The sequence below is a fragment of the Lagenorhynchus albirostris genome, chromosome 11 (assembly GCF_949774975.1).
Source record: "Lagenorhynchus albirostris chromosome 11, mLagAlb1.1, whole genome shotgun sequence".
In the NCBI taxonomy this organism is placed as follows: Eukaryota; Metazoa; Chordata; class Mammalia; order Artiodactyla; family Delphinidae; genus Lagenorhynchus; species Lagenorhynchus albirostris.
In genome coordinates, this window is record NC_083105.1 from 52,703,320 (window position 1) to 52,710,155 (window position 6,836).

Below are 6,836 nucleotides of genomic sequence, written 5' to 3' on the forward strand. Positions count from 1 at the left end.
TTCATTCCCATTTTACAGATAAGAAAGCTGAGAGTCAAAGAGATTGAGTTACTTATTCCAGAAAAGTAACTAGATATTGGTAGAGCTAGGTCTCAAAATCAATGTCGTTGGAATCCCTTGTCAGCGCATTTTCTGTTTGTCATGCTGCCAGCTCTAGTTAATTTGTACATGTTTTCTAAGAGGCTGTAAGCATTTAAGTGACTTATAAATGTCAGTTAGGAGATGACATCTAAATGTAGGGTGAATGAGTGAATGAATACAGGCCCTCTGCTGCTTCAAGTGGGTAAGAGTTCAACCATTTATCACAGACATGCTGATCATGCTGTAAGTCAATCACTGAGCAACTAAACAATGGAAAACCAAAGCTACCAAGTATTCAGAAAAGATGGGGTTAATGGATTTGATGTATAATTACAACATCTGGCATTTCACACTTTTTTGAATGGATTTGAATCTCTAACACTATAGTGTTTCTAAGAGACTTCTCATAATTACCTGTAGGTGCTGTCAATTTTAATTGGCTGTGTCCATCCTGGGTCTTCCTGCCAATTACTTCCTTTTTTTTTTATCTATAAAAAAGAACAATTGGTCCTGTTTTTATTCACATCAAAGACATGACTTTGGGATAGAGGAAGACTCCTCTAAACATGAAAAACTTACCTTTTACTCCATAAATATAGCAAACATTCAGCTTAGAGTTTTCTTTCTAGTCTAATCCAAAAGTTGCTCCGTTTTTGAATTTGCATCACTTAGTTCACTTAAGTAAAAAATAGATTTCAAGATTGTGGATTTGTAGGACCCAGGTAGGGTATCGTGATTGAGCGTAAGCTCTGGAGCCCAACTTTCTGTGTCTGAGTCCAGCTCTTCCAGGTAATCATGGTGAACTTTTGGGCAGGACATGTAGGTCTGTCAAGCATTGCAAGACCTGATTACTAATGAGATTTATGGGCCATTTATCTTTTTCTTTGGGGCTAATACCATTTCTTTCCTTTGCCCATTTTTCTATTAGATTTTTTTTCTTTTGAATCACAGTTATTCATATATTCTAAATCCCAATCCTTTGTCAGTTATATTATTCACTACATATAACTTCTATTTGTAGATTTTCTTTTGCCCTCTCCTTATGGTGCCTTTTGATAACTGTAAAATTTATCAACTTTAAAAGAAATGGCTTCTGTTTATTGTATCATTTTAGATGAATCCTTCCCTTTCCTGAATTTAGAAAGTTATTTTTCCTATATTTCTAAAGAGTATGTATTGGTTAATAATTTTGCTTTTTCATACTTTCATCTTTAATCCACCTGGAATTTATTTTTGCATATGCTGTGAGATATAGTTTAATTTCATTTTTTCCCATGGGGATAGTCATCCCAAAACTACTTATTGAAAAGTACATTGTTTCCAATGATCTACAATGTCCCTACGTCACATAAGTTTGCATACCTTTCACTTCTTATTCATTCTTGCCTTGGCTACTCTTGATCTTTTACTGTTTTGAAGAATGTCTCTCAATTTGGTTCTTTTTAATGTTTCTTCAGGATCAGATTCTGGGGATACATTTTTGCCAGGACTACTGCAGAAATGATATGTCCTCAATGCATCCTTTCAGGAAGCACATGATATTTATTTCTCCTATTACTGATAATATAAATATGATCACTTGGTTAAGTTGCTGTTTATCAGGTTTCTCAACTACAAACTACTATTTTTTCCCCTTGTAATTACTTTGAGAATATGTAAGTCTCCTGTTTCTTACCAGATTTTCACCCACTAGATTTAGAAGGACTGGTCTAACCTATGAGGGAAGAGTGATTATCTTTTGTTTCATAGCAATGCATATGTCAGACTATAAGAAGGGGAACCATCAGTGAAAGCCAAATGTACTAGTCAGGATGGGCTAGGTTATGCTTCTACAACAAACCACCCTCAAATCTCAGCAGCTTAACATAACAAAAGTTGATCTATTTTGTTCTCCATGTTCCTTTGGTTGTCAGGGGGCTTCTGCTCACTCGGGGACACCGTCTGACTGAGGTTCATCTTGACAAAGGCTTTCATAACTGCTGAGGTAGAAAAAGGTAACAAGGTCAGTTGTGCATTGTCTCTTAAAGCTTCTACCTGGAAGTGAAACATCACCTCTACTACACGTCACTGACCAAAGTAAACCTTCAAGTGGGGGCAGTGAGTACAATCCTATAATGTGCTCAGGAGAGTAGAACTAGAATGGTTGAACAGGCCCCAGGACTCAACACTATATATCCCAGAGTTCAGGTTTTAGCTAAATAGATTGCAGTAAATTGAACTGTTCTTCCCCATTTTTTCTCTCTTTTGGAAGGCAAAATGTGTTGATATACTCCTCCCTCCTCCCCACCCTCCTTGACTTCAAGCTTGGCCCTATGACTGCTTTGACCAATGGAACATGAGCAGAGTGACAGGATTTCAGCTCTGGGCAGAAGCTTCAAAATCTAGGGCAGGGGACTTCCCTAGTGCCCCAGTGATTAAGAATCCACCTTCCAGGGTCTTCCCTGGTGGCACAATGGTTAAGAATCCTCCTGCTAATGCAGGGGACACAGGTTCAAGCCCTGGTCTGGGAAGATCCCACATGCTGCAGAGCAACTAAGCCCGTGTGCCACAACTACTGAGCCTGCACTCTAGAGCGTGCAAGGCACAACTACTGAGCCCACATGCCACAACTACTGAAGCTCACGCACTTAGAGCCCATGCTCTGCAACAAGAGAAGCCACTGTAATGAGAAGCCAGCACACTGCAACAAGGAGTAGCCCCCGCTCACCACAACTAGAGAAAGCCCGCACATAGCAACAAAGACCCAACATAACCAAAAACAAAAACAAAAACAAAAAAAAGAATCCACCTTCCAATGCAGGGGACGCGGGTTCGATTCCTGGTGGGGGAACTAAGATCCCACATGCTGCGTAGCAAGTAAGCCTGTGCGCCACAACTACTGAGCCCGCATGCTCTAGATCCCGTGGACCACAACTAGAGAGCCCACGTGCCACAACTACTGAGCCCGCATGCTCTGGAGCCTGCGCATCACAAGAGCCCATGTGCCGTAACGAAAGATCCCACATGCTGCAACGAAGATCCCGTGGGCCGTAACTAAAACTCGATGCAGCCCAATAAAATAAAGAAATTAAAAAAAACAACAAAAAAAATCAACCTTCAAACTAAACTAAACTAAACTAAAATAAAATCTAGGGCACAATTCATCCCAGTGTGTGGAAGTAATCGCCCCTTTGCTATGGACTGAATGTTTGTGTCCCCCCCCCCCCGCTCCAAATTATATGCCGAAGCCCTAACCCTCAATGTGATGGTATTTGGAGGTGAGACCTTTGGGAATAATTAAGTTTAGATGAAGTCATGAAGGCAGGGCTCTCATGATAGGATTAGTGTCCTTATAAGAAGAGGAGGAGACTGGAGCTTACTCTCTCCCTGCCATGTAGGGACACAGTGAGATGGTGGCCATCTGTAAGCCAGGAAGAGAGCTCTCACCAGAAGTTGACCATGCTGGCAACCTGATCTTGGACATCTAGCCTCCAGAATTGTGAGACATAAATTTCTATTGTTTAAGCCACCCATTTTATGGTATTTTGCTATGGCAGCCCAAGCTGATTAAAATACCCTTCCTCTTCTCACCCTCTACCATGAGAATACCCCAGAGAAAGGCCACTCCTTTATCTTCCATGGGTTCTGGAAAGGGAAGACACGTAGAACCAAGCTGAGCACAGCCCATCTGAGTCCATCAAAGTTGAAGCTGACCTGTAACCCCAAAGAAATATGAAGAAGAAATAAATAATTTTGTTCTTGTAAGCCACTAAGATTTGAGGTTGGTTGTTATCTAGGGTGATGGGAGTGAGACACTCTTTTTGAGTGCAAAATTCACAGGGTTTCAAACAACTCAGTAATCAAGATGAGTGATATTTTTATGCAGTGTTTTCAAAAAGGTCACAATTAATGCAAAAAGAATCCATGATGAACAAAATATCAAAAGTTTGAATAAAGACAAGATCAAAAGTGCAACCTGGCCAAAGCTCACTAACGGAAAGAGTTTTGATGCAATGAAAACCCAAGTGGAGTTTCAGCAAATGGTAATGGACAGAAAACTGGTAAGACATAATATATAAAATGTCAACATCAGTTAGAAACATGTCTCTGAGTTAATGATCCATTATCACATTTCCTGCTTTGTTTTTAGTGAGTTTTAAAAAGCTTTAAACAAATCAAACCTTTTAAACAACAGATTGCAAAAGAAGAGCAAATCAAAAAGAGAAAAAACAAACAAGGGACACATTAGGAATCTAGGCCCAAACTCTACCTCCCTGGAAAGGATTAGGAGCCAATATGGAGGGGAAGGGTGGTATAGGGATGCCCCTCCCCAGCCTGGCAGGGGGAATTCCTTTTATGCTGTATGTTTTTCAAAAACAAGGCTTCTGGACACAAATATAATTCAAAAAGATACATGCACCCCTATGTTTGTAGCAGCACTATTCACAATAGCTGAGATGGGGAAGCAACCTAAATGTCCATCAACAGATGAATGGATAAAGATGTGGTACATATATACAATGTAATACTACTCAGCCATTAAAAAGAACGAAATAATGCCATCTGCAGCAACATGAATGGAACTAGAGATTATCATACTAAGTGAAGTCCAAGAGAAAGAGAAATACCATATGATATCACTTATATGTGGAATCTAAAACACGACACAAATTAACATATCTACGAAACAGAAACAGACTCACAGACATAGAGAACAGACTTGTCGTTGCCAAGGGGTGGCGGTGGGAGAGGGATGGAGTGGGAATTTGGGGTTAGCAGATGCAAACTATTATGTGCAGAATGGATAAACAACAAGGTCCGACTATATAGGACAGGAAACTATACTCAATATTCTATGATAAACCATAATGGAAAAGAATATATACAAAAAAGAAAAAATATGAATCACTTTGCTGTATAGCATAAATTAACACATTGTAAATCAACTATATTTCAATAAAAAAATTAAAAACAAAACAAAAAAACAAGGCTTCACTGTAGGCATACCCAGGTACACTATGTATACCCATAGTATGCATAGTATATGTTACAAAATATCTAATGTATGAATGTATGCTACTGCCTGGCTTCTTTCTGAGATGGAAAATTCTCTAGTACTGACAGACAAGCAACCAGAAAGAGTGGAGTCCCATTCCAACATTGGCCTTAGACTGTATTTCTGGGTTAGTGAAGCTTTGAATTCAGATCTTGATAGGTTCTGGAGCTTGAGACTTTACAGACTCAACTTTGTCATGCAAACCTCCAGAACTATGTAGGGAGACTTCCGTCTAACTCTAGAGGCAACAGATAGCTTAGAGTTTGCCTCTAGGTAAGTTACCAACAAACTCCATGTGGTAAGAAGGGATGTTGATGGATATTGGCAAATTTCTTTTGATATGATTCACTTGTGTCTTGCTCCATGGTCTTGACATTCCAAAGGTTTTGTTGGCAACAAATACACCAATGCAGAAAGCACTCTTTGAAAGGATTATGGGCAATAATAGCAAGTACCACATTAAGAGAAAGATGGTCTAGTCTTGTTCGTAAAATTTAGTACAGAGACTCCTTTAACTTAGTCAAAGGAGAATTCTGTTACAACCTTGGACCTGGCATGCACTTCTGTTCAAGGCAAAGGCAAAATGGGGGCTCTGAAAGATGAAGCATCTTGTCATTGTTTTGGGTAGGCTCTTTTGGTTTGGAAGTCAGCTCAAGTAACCAGGGGCAAGGAGGGATGAAAGTTGAAGAAAGGAGATAATTCTGAGGATATACAATGGGGAAATAAAAAAGCAATCTCAAAGTTCATGGGAGCGGGAACTGAGAACCCATCAGGAAACATCGCAACAGCTCTGGGGTCAGATTTCTCTCTCCTTGAGCTTGTTCTCAGCATCTCTGCTTCCCTCATAGCCCCGACACTAGTTTATATAGCTTGTATTCCACTGCGTCCTTTCCATTTCTGCTCCTGTAGCTGACTCCCAGTTTCTCAGTATTTCCTAGTCCAAAAAGGTCTTGAACTAGCTGTTTGCCTCAGTTATTATTCTTATTTTTTGGTATCAACGTCCAGGGTCATCAGGAAGCCTATTAAAAGGGTGCCCTTGAATAAAGTGCCCAAAGCTGTCACCTGAAGTGTGGGACAAAGAGGAGAGACACATGGTATAAAATGGCTCCCTGTGTGCAGTTCCTTTAGCAGGTGCTATAGGAGGGGCAGTTTCCTCAGAACTGGATAGGGTTGTGGCAGGCACCATGACGATTCTCCAATATGGTGCAAAGATGAGGTTCTTTATATCGAGGCTGCCAGACCTTCTGGTGATGTGGACACCCCTGTGGGAGCTCCAGGTATAAGAAAGTGTGGGTAGTTTACACTTGTTCAGTATCTATGGCCATTCATATAATGAGACAAAAAGCTCCTGGAAGGAATGGTGATGTTAATTCCCTGATTTCACAGGAGTTAAGCCATAGGATTCCTGAGTAAATAAGAAGCCAGGCAAAGCAACTGATTGAGCCCAAAGTCGCCTGTATCCTTTCAGGATCCCAAGGTCCTGGAGATACAAGACCACTCTCTCAGCCTTAATCAAAGCCGCTGCTCCCCGAGGGCATGAGACAGCCTTTGCACCAAGCACTCTCCTTTGAGTTGGCTAGTCCTACTCCTACTTCAACGACAACTTCTGTTGAGTTTAGATACTAATTTTCTGGCTCCTGACCGACCCCAGTCCATGTTTTGTATGGATTATGACCAAATTCTGTATCTAGGCACCTACCTCAACATATGTGATCCAACA